This window comes from Bos taurus, chromosome 20, assembly GCF_002263795.3.
Source record: "Bos taurus isolate L1 Dominette 01449 registration number 42190680 breed Hereford chromosome 20, ARS-UCD2.0, whole genome shotgun sequence".
Lineage (NCBI taxonomy): Eukaryota > Metazoa > Chordata > Mammalia > Artiodactyla > Bovidae > Bos > Bos taurus.
Window position 1 is genome coordinate 34,050,473 of NC_037347.1, and position 16,335 is coordinate 34,066,807.

General features: G+C 40.4%; 1 long non-coding RNA gene across 2 annotated transcripts in view; it reads left to right on the forward strand.

Moving 5' to 3' along the window:
* Positions 1 to 226: 226 nt before the first annotated feature.
* Positions 227 to 16,335, forward strand: part of LOC104975271 (uncharacterized) — a 193,394-nt gene continuing 177,285 nt past the window's right edge. For both annotated transcript variants that reach the window (XR_813787.4, XR_009491963.1), the window contains exon 1: positions 227 to 3,744. This is a non-coding gene — a long non-coding RNA (uncharacterized lncRNA). The remainder of the gene's footprint in view (positions 3,745 to 16,335) is intronic.

Sequence of the window (16,335 nt, forward strand, 5' to 3'; positions counted from 1 at the left end):
ATTACTTAGCCATTAAAAAGAATACATTTGAATCAGTTCTAATGAGGTGGATGAAACTGGAGCCTATTATACAGAGTGAAGTAAGCCAGAAGGAAAAACATAAATACAGTATACTAATGCATATATATGGAATTTAGAAAGATGGTAACAATAACCCTGTATACGAGACAGCAAAAGAGACACTGATGTATAGAACAGTCTTATGGACTCTGTGGGAGAGGGAGAGGGTGGGAAGATTTGGGAGAATGACATTGAAACATGTAAAATATCATGTAAGAAACAAGTTGCCAGTCCAGGTTCGATGCACGATACTGGATGCTTGGGGCTAGTGCACTGGGACGACCCAGAGGGATGGTATGGGGAGGGAGGAGGGAGGAGGGTTCAGGATGGGGAACACATATATACCTGTGGCGGATTCATTTCGATATTTGGCAAAACTAATACAATTATGTAAAATTTAAAAATAAAATAAAATTAAAAAAAACAAACAAAAGCAAAAAAAAAAAAAAGTTAATTATTGAATAGGGAACCATTAAATGTTTCAAGCTTGTTTTCCCTGGCTTACGCTTTCTTAGAAATATTAGGAAGAAAGATGTTTCAATCTTTAAAATTTTATAATCTGCAAAAATTTAAAGTGATTTAAATTGTGTACTGACAGAAATTGAAGAGTGAAGTGAAAGAGGTTTTGCTAAGATGACCCAGTCACCGATATTTTTGTTTCCTGCTTGCAAAGCAGGGCAGAAAGAATCTAAATGAATATTTAACATATTTACTCACTTCCCCTCCCTCAAAGAGCGGCTTCTGTCTTGGCAGAATGGAGAAGTACTTTGATAGAGCCTTAGGTTTCAGTCAAGGGGGAGTTGCCCTCTCTGATGCAGGAGGCTACTGCCCTAGTCTGCTGGGGATCTCTGCTGTGTCTGTGTGGTGGGCCATCCAGAGAGAAGAAATGCCCAGTGCTATGTTGAATGGTACACAAATGCTCCTTAGGACACTGAACCAGCAGCTTAAGCATCACCTGGAAACTTGATAGAAATGCAGATTCTCAGGTCTGGGGCTAAGGGGCAGTGGGTGCTAGCAGCCCACAGCATTTAAAAATGAATGTATGGCAAAACCAATACAATATTGTAAAGTAATTAACCTCTAATTAAAATTTAAAAAAAGAAAAAAAAATGAATGAGGTTTCTATCCTTCCCTCTAGAACAGAGGTTCTCAACTCTGGCTATGCATTGGAAACCCTAAAGAATTTTAAAAAGCAAAACAAAATGAACAACCATGTGATGGCCTCTGTACCAGAGATTCCAATTTAGTTAGTCTAGGGATAGGCCAAGGGCAAAGGCAGTTGTATTTTCAATTCACCCTGAGTGATTCTAACATGCAGGATCACTATGGTAGACCATATTTTTCTCAACCTCAACACTACTGACATTTTGAACTGGATAATTCTTTGTTGTGGGGAACTGTGCTATGAATTACGGGATGTTTAGCAGGGTCCCTGGCCTTTATATAGGAGATGTCCATAAAACCCCTGCTCTGTCTGATTTGTGACAACCAAAAATGTCTCTAGACATTGCCAGATGTCCCCAGGTAGGCACCATGGTCCTAGTTATGAACTGTTGCTCCATAGGAACAGTTCTCAACGTTTAGTGAAGAACTGCCAGTAAAATTATAATGCTCGTCTCATGTGTCATTCAAAAGTTTTTAGTACCCACATGAAAATAAGCAAAATAAAACCTTACACCCATCAGTATGGCTGTCATTAAAGAGATTGCACATAACAAATATTGGTAAGGATATGGAGAAAAGAAACCCTATACACTGTTGGTGGGAATGTAAATTGGTACAGTCACTATGGAGAACAGTATGAAGGTTCCTAAAAAAACTAAAAATAGAACTACCATATGACCAGCAATTCCACTGTGAGCATGTACCCAAAGAAAACAAAAATACTAATTTGAAAAGATATAGGCACCCACTGTTCATAGCAGCATTATTTGCAATAGCCAAGATATAAAAGCAACCTAAGTGTCCATCAGCAGATAAATGGATAAATAAGTGATATATATATGTATATACATATATATATATATATAGGCATGCACACACACACACATATATACTACACACACACACATATACACCATGGAATATTACTTGGTCATGAAAAAATTATGAAATTTTGCGATTAATGACAACATTGATCTGGAGGAGATTATGCTTAGTGAAATAAGTCAGACAGAAAAAGACAAATACTATATATTATCACTTACATGTGGAATCTAAAAAATGAATGAATATAATAAACAGAAACAGACTCACAGATATAGAGAACAAACTAATGGTTACTATTGGGGAGAGAGATGAGGGAAGGGGCAAGATAGGGGTAGGAGATTAAGAGGTAGAAACTGCTGTGTATGAAATAAATAAGCTACAAGGACATAGTGTACAGCTCAAGAACATAGTCAGTATTTTATGATAATTTTAAATAGTCGGTCAGTCGTGTCTGACTTTTTTGACCCATGGAGTGTAGCCTGCCAGGCTCCTATATCCATGGAATTCTCCAGGCAAGAATACTGGAGTGAGTTGCCATTCCCTTCTCCAGGGGATCTTCCTGACCCAGGGATTAAACCTGTCCTCCTATATTGCAGGCAGATTCTTTACCATCTGAGCCATCAGGGAAGCCCTAAATGGAGTGTAATCTATAAAAATTTTGAATTACCAAGTTGTACATCTAAAATTAATATAACATTGTAAATCAACTATAGCTAAATTAAAAAATTTAGTAGCCACATGAAAATAAATAAATATAAAGTGAAATTAATATTAATAACATTCCTGTTAAATGTTAATATTAATAACATTCTTAATAATATATTGTTAATACAATAATATTAATAATATTAATAACATTCCTGTTAAAATTCAGGTTCCAGTTTAATTGGTCAAGGGCAGGACCAGGGATTATGCATATCTTACAAGATCCAAGTTCTGCTGCTGGTCTACTAACCACTAGCCAGGTGATGCAGCTTCAGCATCACCTAGAAACTTGTTAGAAACACAAATTCTCAGGCCACATCCTATATAGTTAATTTAATCCAATATATTCAAAATAGTATTTCAACATGTATTTAGTGTAAGAATTATTAATAAGAAGTTTTACGTTCTATTTTAAGTCCTTGAGATCTGGTGTGTGATGTACACTTAACACGTATTTCAACTCAGACTAGCTGCATTGAGTGTTCAGTAGCCTCAAAAGGTGGCCAGTGGCTACTGTGTTGGGGGTTAGTGTGCATTAGTATTACTTGAAGGGTTGGTTCAAATATCAACTGCTAGCCTCAGCCCCAGAACTTCTGTCTCAGTAAATTTAAGGTGGGGCCTGAGAATTTGTGTTTCTAACAAGTTTCTAGGTGATGCTGAAGCTGCTAATCTGGTGACCACACTTAGAGAATAACCCATAAAGAGAAACCCTAATGCCTTTATTCAAGAACGTGGTTTGTGGACCAGCAGCAGACCTTAGAATTTGTAAAACATGCATAATCCCTGGTCCCACCCTTGACCAACTAAACTGGAGCCTGCATTTTAACAGGAATGTACATTAAAGTTAGAACAGGAGGCTGCCCACAGTAAAGCCTCCCTTCACTGTGCCATGCTCTTCTGCAGGGGATCTTCCCAGCCCAGGGATCGAACCCAGGCCTCCCACATTGCAGGTGGATTCTTTACTGTCTGAGCCACCAGGGAAGTCCAATGGTGAGTCGCTATTACAGTGGCCTGTTTGTTTCCTTCTTAGAACTTTTCTCAGTTCTTTTCTTTATTTTCCCACTTGACTCAATACAGGGCATTTTTTTCCTACTAATCATTCTCCATCAAAGAACAAATACGATGTTTTGCACATCATAGGCATTTAAATATCTATGGGATTAACAATCCTATAAAAGGAGAGAAGGCTGGAGACAGTGATTAGGTGTATTCTTTGGCTTTAGAAATTTAAAGAGGAATGTGTTTGGAGATGAGTTGAATACTGGGATTCAGAAGCTAATTGCTGCCTAGAAGGTAAAATGATCCTTCCTGCCTGTGTCCAAGTAGTGTGGGCAACTCACATTAGAAATGCCTTATTGGGAAGCTTGTCAGATTCTTCTTCCTGGCAAGGTGGGGCCACATTCTCTTCCTTTTAGAGGAGTGGAAATGCTCTACCTGTTTGTGATGTCACACAGCACGTAGGAGGCGTTCCTGGGACATCCTTCAGGACTGCAAGTGCCTCTGGGGTATCCCTGATCACCTGGACTTCCTCGCACTCTGCTGCCAGTTTGCATTCCAAAGGCATCACATTCAAACTGACTCAGTTCTAAATCATCAGAGGCCCAGTTGCAGAGTGGAAATTTGGTTTCCAAAGGGATGTTACTGATGTTATAGTGCCTGGCTAATATATGTGTGTGTGTGTATATATATATATGTTTTTACATATAAAAATACTCTCTTTACTCTTGGATCAGTTTCATTTTTTTTAATATGCTTTTAATAATCAAAAATAGTTTCTCCATACTTCTTTTGGGTAAAAACAATTAACCTCTTCTCCTCCTCTGTTGGGATTTAGTATTGTGTGAATTAACCATAGGCTTTAACTTTGTATCTCTGTGTGCACAAACAACTTATATGTATACACACAGAAAAATGAAGTAATTCAGTGTTTACTTTCAGAGGAGGGCAAAAATAATAATAAAAAAGCAGAAATGAACAATTTCATAATATTCTTTGCAATCTACTTCATTACCTCTTTTCTCACTCAGCTCCCTTTTCCTCATGCCAACCTTTTGAAAAAATTAAGACTGTGGAAGAGTGAAATGTATATTCTGTGTTTTGTGTATGGATTTTATTTTATTTATTTATTTTTTTGTGTGTGTGTATGGATTTTAAATGGTGTTGACCAAAGTAATTATAGTAGGGCAGTGATTGCTTAGGGAGTATGGAGTGTTAGCTGGCTGAAATGACATCAAAACCTTCTTTGTTAATCTCACTGTGCTAAAGATGTACTGTGATGTTTTGTAGTTGAAGAGTGCATAATTTTAAGTGTGTAATTTGTTGTTTGTTTTCAATTTCAAACTATTTTTCTCTTAAATCTAAAAGGGGCTGATGGGGGAAGGTATGTACCATGTAATCACAGACACAACATAAGTGAATGCTTCATAGGTGAGGCTTGTCTATGATTATGATAAAAAGAACTGATCTCTGAAACATGTATCAATAGATGAGAAAGTGTAGGTAAGATTTGCTCCAATTCACTCCATGAACTTGGCAATCTTGGAAACAGGCCATGACTCCAGACTTCTTCATAGTTTAATGGAAATACCTTTGCTTATGAAGCTTCTGTTACAAGTTACCTGATACAGCTCCAACAATCAGATCAGTAATTCTGCTCTGGTGCATTTGCTCTGACAGCCGTTTAGCCATTTAGCCACTCATCTCGGGAAACACCTTTGCTCTGGTTCTTTGGGTCAGTGTGCCAACCTCCTGACTGGTCTATGCTGTAGGCTAATCGGTGAGCATATGTCCTATTGGCCAGTCATGGTGTAGCTTCAAAAGTGAAGTACAATTAAATAAATTTATATTAAAAAAAAAGTGAAGTACTGTACTGGAGCAAGGGCTGGTGGTTATGCAGAGAAATAGAGAAGGAAAATAAAAGAGTCTTGTGGAATTACAAAGCAGGAAGTCAGCACACTAGTTACGAAGGGTGTTAGGAGAGGAGAATAAAGACTAAATTGAACCAAGGGCTAAAAACTCAGATGCTGATAGTGTTTAGTAAAAAATTATGGTAAAGGCAATGTTATTTGAGACTGTGCTGCCTTCATCCCCGTGGTAATCCTCCAAGACCCAACACAGATACTCCGCCCATTAAGTAAATGAGGAAGCTGAGGCAGGAGATATATAATGACATAACTGGTTCACTTAGGGCTGGGGATGAAGCGAGAACCAGAATTTTGATTCTGAATTTTATTTGGAAGCTCAGGGATCTCAGGAATCTCGTCTATAGTGTAATGGTCATTGAGTAACTGTCAGTATTTAGGAGCAAACATTGGGCTTCCCTGGTGGCTCAGATGGTAAAGAATCCACGGCAATGCAGGAGACTTGGGTTCAATCCCTGGGTTGGGAAGATCCCCTGGAGAAGGGAACGGCAACCCACTCCAGTATTCTGGCCTGGAGAATTCCGTCCGTGCACAGAGGAGCCTGGCGGGCTACAGTCCACGGGGTCGCAAAGAGTCTGACACGACTGAGTGACTTTGACTTTTCACTCAAAAACATTCCCAAGAAAACACTCTTAACAGGAGAGTTGTGATGTGCAACATTTGTCCATCTCTTGCTGCCCTTTCAAAACAGGACAGTATAAACTGACTTCCTGGTTTAGGTCTTAGCTGCCTTTAAAAAAAAAAAAATTTTATTTTTGGCTGTGCTGGGTTTTCATTACTGTGTGGGCTTTCTCTAGTTGCCGTGAGAGGGGGCCTACTCTCAAATTGCAGTGCCGGGCCTTCTTATAGAGGTGGTTTCTCTTGTTGCGGAGCACGGACTCTAGGCATATGGGCTTCAGTAGTGGCGCACAGTCTTAGCTGCCCTGTGGAATGTGGGGTCTTCCCGGAGCAGGGATTGAACCAGTGTTCCCTGCATTGCAAGGCAGATCTTAACTGGACCACCAGGGAAACCCCTTGCTGCTGCTGCTGCTGCTAAGTCGTTTCAGTTGTGTCCGACTCTGTGCGACCCCATAGACAACAGCCCACCAGGCTCCCCTGTCCCTGGGATTCTCCAGGCAAGAACACTGGAGTGGGTTGCCATTTCCTTCTCCAATGCATGAAAGTGAAAAGTGAAAGTGAAGTCGCTCAGTCGTGTCCGACTCTTCGCAACCCCATGGACTGCAGCCTACCAGGCTCCTCCGTCCATGGGATTTTCCAGGCAAGAGTACTGGAGTGGGGTGCCATCGCCTTCTCCAATGGAAACCCCTTAGCTGCCTGTTATTTGAAATCATCAGTACACAGTTTTCATTGTGAAGGGAAATAGGCCTGATTGCTTCATGCAAGTACTTTGCAATTTAACTGCTTTGTGAATTTGTCTTCTGTATCTGCTGGCATCTTTTTAAAAAAAAAATTTTTTTTTAATTGACGGAGAATTACTTTACAGAATTTTATTGTTTTATGTCAAACATCTGTTGATATCTTTTTAACTATCTGGTGTCTGGCAACCATAGAGACTTAAATATATTTCTTTTATTAATAAGACAGTTGCTATTACTTTTTCTTCAGTTTTCAAAATACTCTGTAAGCAATGATTTGGGGAAAAGACCAAATCTGTTAGTGGCGAAATTAGTCTATGATCAGGCTGAGAGCAAAGTGGACACTGTCACATATATGTGTTTGAAGGATGTGTCTTTGGTAAAAGAGATTAATGTGTTTGAAGCTTCTATAAAATGGTTTGCTCTCTAGGTTGTGTATTTTGTTACACAGGTATTTTTTGTTCTGGTTATCAGTAATTGGGGAAATGCTTACAGGGCTAAACCTGTAAAGTTTTGATCATATTGGGTGATGAGAATAAGAACAAATGGCAGCAGACCTTTAGCATATGCTGACTGGCTCAGACGTACAGTCCACCCAGTCTGCTTATAACATTTACCCCAGGCCACCCTGCAGGCATCTGGTCTTCATCCTTCAGTCAGACTTCAAGGTAAAGGATGATTCCCAAGGGTCCTTAATTTCTCCATTCACAATCTATCAATAGATTCATCTTAAGCCAACTGATGTTTTTGGCCTGATGTTTTCAGCACCTCTAGGGGTAATAAGATCTGGGCTTTTACCACCTTTTAACTAAAGCAGTATTTTACAATTGAACTGACAGTTTTATTTGATTGGATTCTTTAGGCAATTCGGTCTCAATCTAACCTGGTTACAGAGCTTATGAGTCTGGTTCTGTGAGGGAGGCATTAGCAGACCCACCCAGCTAGTTGTGACTCCCAGGTAAAAGAATTTCTGAAGGAATGCAGTGTGTGTGTGTGTGTGTGTGTGTGTGTGTGTGTGTGTGTGTACTTGTGCTCTCCACCTGTAGGTCTTTATGTGGTAGTTATAAATAGGTACATAGATGCTGTTTTAGTCATGGACATGTTACATAAACTTAACAAACATAAAGCTGAATACCTAACTGTCATTAAATAATATTCTTTCTGGGCTTCCTGGTAGGTTAACTGGTAAAGAATCTGCCTGCAATCCAGGAGACCCTGGTTTGATCCTTGGGTTGGGAAGATTCCCTGGAGAAGGGATGGGCTACCCTATCCAGTATTCTTGGGTTTCCCTGGTGGCTAAAGGATCTTCCTGTAATACAGGAGACCCAGGTTTGATCCCTGGGTCAGGAAGGTCCCCCGAAAGAAGGGAAGGGCAACTCACTCCAGTATTCTTGCCTGAAGAATCCCAAGGACAGAGGTGCCTGACAGGCTACAGACCCCAGATATCTGGGGTTGCAAAGAGTTGGACATGACTAAGTGATTAAGCACGGCACAATGTTCTTCCCATGACCACACCTTGTAGAAGCCTAATATAGCACAGCTTCATAAAGAAATAGTTACCAGATTATGTCTTTAAGTGACTCATCACTTTTTGCTCACTTTTGAGGACGAAGTTTAAAGAAGTTTCTTAAAGAAACTTAAAGTGAGGGCAATTTGCTAATCTCATGGTAATTAAGAAAAATACAATTGATTGGCAGGCTCAAACTTTAGCATCTCAAATATGTTTGTAGGCAGTATAGCATGTAACGTTGACTCAGTCTTGTGTTTTACCTAAACTGTTAGAAGCAGAAAATAAGAGAGTTACATGACTGGGAAGTATTTGCCATGAGTCATTTGTAGTAACGGTAATGACACAGATGTGCTCTTCTATGAGGTAATATTGGTGATGGGGGAGAGTGTGCATATTCTCTCCTGTGTCCCCAATTCCATTGCATAGTGTGGAATTTCCTAAACTCACATGATTTTCAGTATCATTTGGGGTATTTATTGGGCTTCCCTGGTGGCTCAGATGGTAAAGAATCCACCTGCAATGTGGGAGACCTGGGTTTGATCCCTGGGTTGAGAAGATCCCCTGGAGGAGGGCATGTCAATCCACTCCACTATTCTTGCCTGGAGAATTCCCATGAAAAGAAGAGCCTGGAAGGCTACAGTCCATGGGGTCGCAAAGAGCTGGACACGGCTGAGCAACTAAGCACAGTACAGGGGTATTTATCACATCTTTGGGCCTCCCCACAGAAAAAAGAACTGAAATTTTCAGTAGTAGGATCTGGGGATTTTTTTTTTTTTTAATTAAGAATCTCAGATTATTCTGATTGTTCAGGGAATTTTTACCTTGATGGATACTGTAAGTACCTCCTTGGCTGTCTTTAATTACAGTCAGAATTTTCATATTTTAATTTTTTTTACCTTATTTATTTTTTCCTCTTTTAAAGTTTCATTGAGAAATAATTGATATATATCACATAATATTTTCAAGTACATCGATCTTAGTTTTGTCTGTAAGGTCAGTAGGGCAAGAATTGCTACCATAGATATGGTGCTATCAAAGCTAACAATTCTTAAAGTTTTGTTTGATAACAGTACCAGTACTCTTGCCTGGAAAATCCCATGGACGGAGGAGCCTGGTAGGCTGCAGTCCATGGGTTCGCAAAGAGTCGGACACGACTACGCAACTTCACTTTCACTCTTCACTTTCATGCATTGGAGAAGGAAATGGCAACCCACTCCAGTGTTCTTGCCTGGAGAATCCTAGGGATGGGGGAGCCTGGTGGGCTGCCGTCTATGGGGTCGAACAGAGTCAGACACGACTGAAGCAACTTAGCAGCAGCAGTTAAAGGTTTTGAGGTGGGAATTCCCTGGTTGTCCAGTGGTTAGGACTCTGCACTTCCATTGCAGGGTCATGAGTTCGATTCCTTGTAGAGGACTAAGATCCTGCATGCTGCAATGCAGCCAAAAAACAAAGAGAACAATTTGAGGAGTGATGAGGGCTGGTTAACTGTTTCTCAGAAAGGATAAGGCCAAAATGTAATGAAACTGATGATTGTCTGTGATATATATGGACACTTGCTAGAAAATTAGGCACAAAATGGGTCTTAAAGCCTGATAAAACTCCAGTACTACTATCTGGGACTATCTTTGGAGGCTCTGTAAGCACACTTCATAAGAAAGAAATACTTGAGGCACTTGTAGCAACATTCAGATGTTGGATTTTGTGTCCTTCTAAACTATTGGTACTGTTCCTTGGAACTTGGGGTAAAGGCCCCAGTGGATTCTCACATACTATTAAGGCAAAGATAGAGAGTATCTCTAAAATATTTTAGCCAATCCACATGTCTTAAATGCTGTTGATTTCACCAGTGAGGTTTTTCAATTCTAGTATTGTTCTTGCTAATTTTCAAGTCACTAGAAATGCCTTTTGTAATTTTCTAAATATGCTGCTTCTTTGCCTGGATGACTTTTATGCTATGCTACTGGGCAACTCCTATTTATTCCTTAAAGTGTCAGTTCAAGCACCATCTCTTTTTTGAAGTATTTTCAGGTCCTTTAGGACTTTGCTTCTCACAGTCTGTTCCATGGACCAGCATAATCAGCGTCACTTGGGAGCTTGTTAGAAATGCAGATTCTACATCCCTTTCAAGACTTACTGACACAGAGTCTTCATTTTAACAGGATTCCTGGTACATTGGAAGCACAATAAAGATTCATAAACACTATTCTAGAAGTTCGGTGCCCCTCAGTTTTGTCTCCTAATATAGCATAAAACTGATCATGGCTCTATTACTTACCACATTGAATTGCATAATTAATTTTTGCCCATTCTTCCAGTTCAGTCATCAACTGTTACTCATTTCTGCACTCCTAATCACCTGGCACTTCTTGAATGTTTAATTCATGTTGAGTGAGTGAATAAGCAGACTTGCCCATAGCAAAATTAGTTGTTCAGAGCTCCATGCAGAATTTTTTAGATTTCATTTGACATTTCTTCTAACACACTCAAAGTCAGAATGAATAGAAGACCAGCTTTCTAGGGCTATAGTTGGGAAAGAAGTGGATGCTGGACATAGGAGCCAGGTAGGTTTCTATCCCAACCCACCCAAGAGATGAGAGACATTTCTAGCTGTAGAAATGGCTAACTGTAACATAGATTTTCATTGAGACTTCTGTCTTAACTATATAATTTTGCTAAAACCCATATCCCACTTTTATTTTTAGACTCACTGAGATAAATGGTAGAATCAGTGTCTAGTGTTCTGAGTGGGGCAGGAAGGCATTGAGACATAGTAGGCAGCAAGCACATATCCTGAATTTAAAATCGTTTTTAAGTGGGAGGATAGATTCACAAAATCTAACCTGAAGTTTATATTAGGAAATTAGTGTAAGGCAGGGAAGAGTGGTAATAGAGGTCTTATAAAAATAAAGACTGGTCTAAATCCAGGGCTCTGGGCACTTAACACCTGGGCAGTACTGGTTTTACATCTTTCTCTCTCATCTTTCATCTTTCATCTTTCATCTTTCATCTCTTTGGGGGTTAACTAAAGGCCTAATACTTTGGCCACCTGATGCAAAGAACTGACTCATTGGAAAAGACCCTGATGCTGGGCAAGATTGAATGCAGGAGAGAAGGGGACGACAGAGGATGAGATGGTTGGATCACATCACCGACTTGATGGACATGAGTTTGAGCAAGCTTTGGGAGTTGGTGATAGACAAGGGAAGCCTGGCGTGCTGCAGTCCGTGGGGTCACAAGGAGTTGGACACGACTGAGCGACTGAGCTGAACTGAAAGGCCTCGTGGGGTTTCCCAGGTGGTGCTACTGGTAAAGAATCCGTCTGCCAGTGCAGGAAACCTGAGAGATGCAGGTTTGATCCCTGGGTCAGGAAGATTCTCTGTAGAAGGGCTTGGCAACCCACTCCAGTATTCTTGCCTGGAGAATCCCATGGACAGAGGACCCTGGCATGCTACAGTCTATAGGATCACACAGAGTCGGACACAATGGATGTGACTTAGCTTGCAAAGGCCTAATAGTGGCTAACGGTGGACAGAGGGCTTGGGGTTGGTGTTACCACAGTAGTGCAGAACAGTTTTGGTACCTCCCCAGAATTCAGTGGAATGAGGTAGAATAATGTCTGGCCTATAATTTAGAAGAAAATATTTTTCTCTATGTACTTTGGTTGGTCCTTAAGAGCAGTTATTACAACTCTGGGTTGGCGGTGGGGGATATAGAGTAGGGAAGGAGTTTCAAAGCTAGTCAAGGCCTTTGGCCTAAGGCAGGAGATTGACAATAGATTGCCTAGGGAAGCCAGCAGGTGATACATAAATTGAAACTGGGGTAGAGCATGGGATGCCATGAAGAGCAAATGCCTTGTTTGAAGGGTCAGCCCCGACCGGTAGTGTCATGTGGGAATCTGGACTTCTGTCCCCTGAGTGCTTTGGGTCCCTTTTTGTCCCTTTAAAAACCATAGATACGTGGATAGAAACAAAAGCACTGGAAACAATAAGCTGTTTAGGCCTTGTCATAGCTGACATGAAATCAATCATTTTACTCTCACCACCTTCTAACTCACCAAGATCAAAAGCAAACAAGCATAAGTGAAACCAAATGAAAGATGAAGAAGACATCCATCTCCATAGATGGCATTGATTGCCTACTAAGTTATTCAGTTAAGAAATCTGGTAGTCTTTTTTTACTTTTTTTTTTCTCCCTCAGACTTTACATTTTATGACTATTCAGGGCCAATTGAAATTTTACCCATTAAACACCCACAGTTCATATCCTTCTTTCTCCATCTCTGTGGCCACGTTGAGTTCAGTCCCTCAGTCGTGTCTGACTCTTTGTGACCCCATGGACTGCAACACACCAGGCTTTCCTGTCCATCACCAACTCCCGGAACTTGCTCATACCCATGTGCATCGAGTCGGTGATGCCATCCAACTATCTCATGCTCTTCTCCTCCTTTAGGTCCTATTATATTTTGCCTGGATTATTTCAAAGGTTTCCCTTTGGGTCTTTCTAACTGATTTCATGAGGAAACAACACAAACAGACTATATACGTTTTCTTCCAGGATTAGGTTGGTGGCTAGGGCCTGTGTCTGAATACACAGGTGGGGCTAACCCTAACCCTTTTCACCTGGGATGGACTAGGCACGAGACTAGAATGTTTTAGGCAGCAGGTGGATCTGCTGGAGTAATTCCCAATACCATAATTAGAACAAAGGAGGACACACATCAGAGCTAGCTGGGAAGTCTCTTCTTCTAATTTCCATAGGTTGGCATTGACCGTATATCCATGTAATTAGGAAAGTAAGGTCACAAACTAGTCAAGTTTCTGAAAAATTGCACGAGAATGTGATGAAATGGATTAGGTGATGATTGCTTTGCACCGTGTGTGTCACCAGCCCCAGTGGGCTATTAGAAAGTTAAATGTCCATTTGGTAGGTGGCTTTCAGATCCGTAGATCAAATAACTGCTTTTAGGTAAAACATGAGACTGGAGAGAAAGTGATCTTCTCAAGGTTAGGCTTCCTCTGGAAGTTGGAAAGTTAACCTGCAAAGTACCTTCTGGAAGTCTACATTTTCCAGCTCTGATTTAGAGTCATCCCAGCAGGACTACAGTCACAGACACCAATTTTCCTAATGCTAATTTGAAGGGAAATGAATGATTACAAAACTATTAACTGGATTCTATCAAAGATTTAAAAAAAAGAAGGACTCAGTTGGGAAATGTCCTCTAACTTGTCTTTAGCCAGAAGGCATTATAATTAGACTGCTAGCTTACTATCTATGAGATCTCAGAGAAGCTACTTATTCATCATAGCCCTTCATCCCCTTATCTGTACAATGGGAAAGTAACATCACCTACCCCAAATCTTGTGGTAAAAATTAATAAGGACATACATAAATACCTTAGCAAAATGGTCAGCATACTTCATTATACTCATTCCTCAATGAAAGTTTATCTCTACCTCTCTGGTGGCTCAGATGGTAGAGAATCCACATGCAGTGCAGGAGACCTGGGTTCATTTCCTGGCTCTGGAAGATACACTGGAGGCAGGAATGGTTACCCACTCAAGTATTCTTGCCTGGAGAATTCTATGGACAGAGGAGTAAGTTTTTGAGGACCTGGGGCATGGCGCAGATGGTAAAGAACCTGTGTGCAATGCAGGAGACCTAGGTTCAATCCCTGGGTTGGGAAGATCCCTTGGAGAAGAAAATGGCAACTCACTCCAGTATCCTTGCCTGGAGAATCTCATGGGCAGAGGAGCCCAGTCCGTGGGGTCACAAAGAGTCAGACATGACTTAGTGACTAACCCTTTCACCTTTTACCCACCTGTATTGATGTAAAGTTATTTTTAAACATACAGTCATTCCTTTATATTCACAGAGGATTGATTTCCAATACCAAATGCTGAAATTTGCAGATGCTTAAGGTTTTTTTTTTTTTTTTTTAACATAAAATGGCTAAAAGCTTTTGTCTCACTCACCTCGTTTAGCCAGAAAGTTTCCCTGCCACAGGTAACTCATGTCACCAGTTTCTTGAATATCTTACTAGACAAAAATTGATGCATCTGCCAACAAAAACAAAATGGCATTTCCCCCCGATTGCTTTAGAAAGTGTTTTTATATCTAGATTTTCCATCTATACTGATACAAAGAATTATTATTGTTTTTGTAGAGACCTGAGGTCCTTGCCACTTTGATATGTATATGTTTATTGTAGTTTTTCTAAGACCTTACCTAAAATTTATCTTACATCCAGGCTGTAGCACTATGAGACATATTTTATGGCTCTAGTATTTGTGCCAAACATTACCTTGTTTTATATTGAATTTCTATGGCAGTTCAATATGGTTAAGCCCAGATGACAAAGAACTTTCTGTGCTTAATTAAATTGACTGGTACATGTGCACCCTGATGTAAATATATTTTCCTTACAAAGAATATTCTGCCCTTTGCAAGACATAGGAAGTCTGAAATTAGCTCTGGTTTTTTTAATGAGTTTCAAAAACTGGTCCCTGAAATAAGGCAGCAAAATACCATGGTGGAATTGGGTTCTGAAAGAATATTTTTTAGGAACATCCTTCTTCTTTATTCACTCTTTCTAGACTATGTGTGATTTTTCCAAACTATAAAGAGTAACTGACTATTGAGAAGTTAATGGCAAACTCTAACCAGGACAGCTTCCAAAAAAGTCTTAGGAGATTGGGAAAACCTAATTGTTCCTTTGAATCACACACCCTTCACAGGGCCACAGTCACTCTGCTAGCAGATTTTGCTGTAGCAATATGAAACTGTATAGGTGCCCTACCTAGACTGCATTGCCAGCTGGTGCACTTCCTGCTCCAACACCCTGGGTACATTAAGTGCTGCAGTTTGCTGCTGCGTGCTTCTCTAGAGAAGTGCCCTGAGTCAAATAGGAACTATGTCATGGGAGGTTATATTCCCAGCCCTAAGGAGCAGTTCTCAGCGAGTGAGGAACTGACAGAGGGATTTCTTTTTTTTAAAAATTATTGTAATCGGAGGATAATTACTTTACAGTATTGTGGTATTTTTTTCCTATACATCAACATGAATTGACCATAGGTATATATATATGTCCCCCCCATCCTGAACCCCCTTCCTCCCTCCCTCCCTACCCTATCTGTCTAGGTTGTCACAGGGCACCAGCTTTGGGTGCCCTGCTTCATGCATCAAACTTGCACTGGTCATCTATTTTACATATGGTAATGTGTGTGTTTCTGTGCCGTTCTCTCAAATCATTCCACCCTTGCTTTCTCCCACTGAGTCCAAAAGTCTGTTCCTTATGCCTGTGTCTCTTTTTCTGCCCTGCACGTAGGATCGTCAGTACCATCCTTCTAGATTCCATCTATATGCTTTAATAGACAGTGTTTGTCTTTCTCTTTCTGACTTACTTCACTCTGTATAATAGGCTCTAGGTTCATTCCCCTCATTAGAACTGACTCAAATGTCTCCTTTTTTATAGCTGAGTAATATTCCATTGTGTATATGTATCACAATTTCCTTATCCATTCATCTGCCGATGGACATCTAGGTTGCTTCCATGTCCTAGCTATTGTAAATAGTGCTGCAGTGAACTTTGGGGTACATGTGACACAGGTATTCTTAAACCCAGTCCTCTTACCCAAAGGTGGAATAACTTTGAACCACTCAGGCTCCAGCACTTGCTGTGGGATCAGGCTGAAGCTAGACTCCAGCTGAACCCTTATCAGTGTTTAAACATGGAGAGAAAGCTTGAGAGGATGAAGGTGGGGAGAAGGGAGCAGATGTTAGAGACCTCACTTAGAAT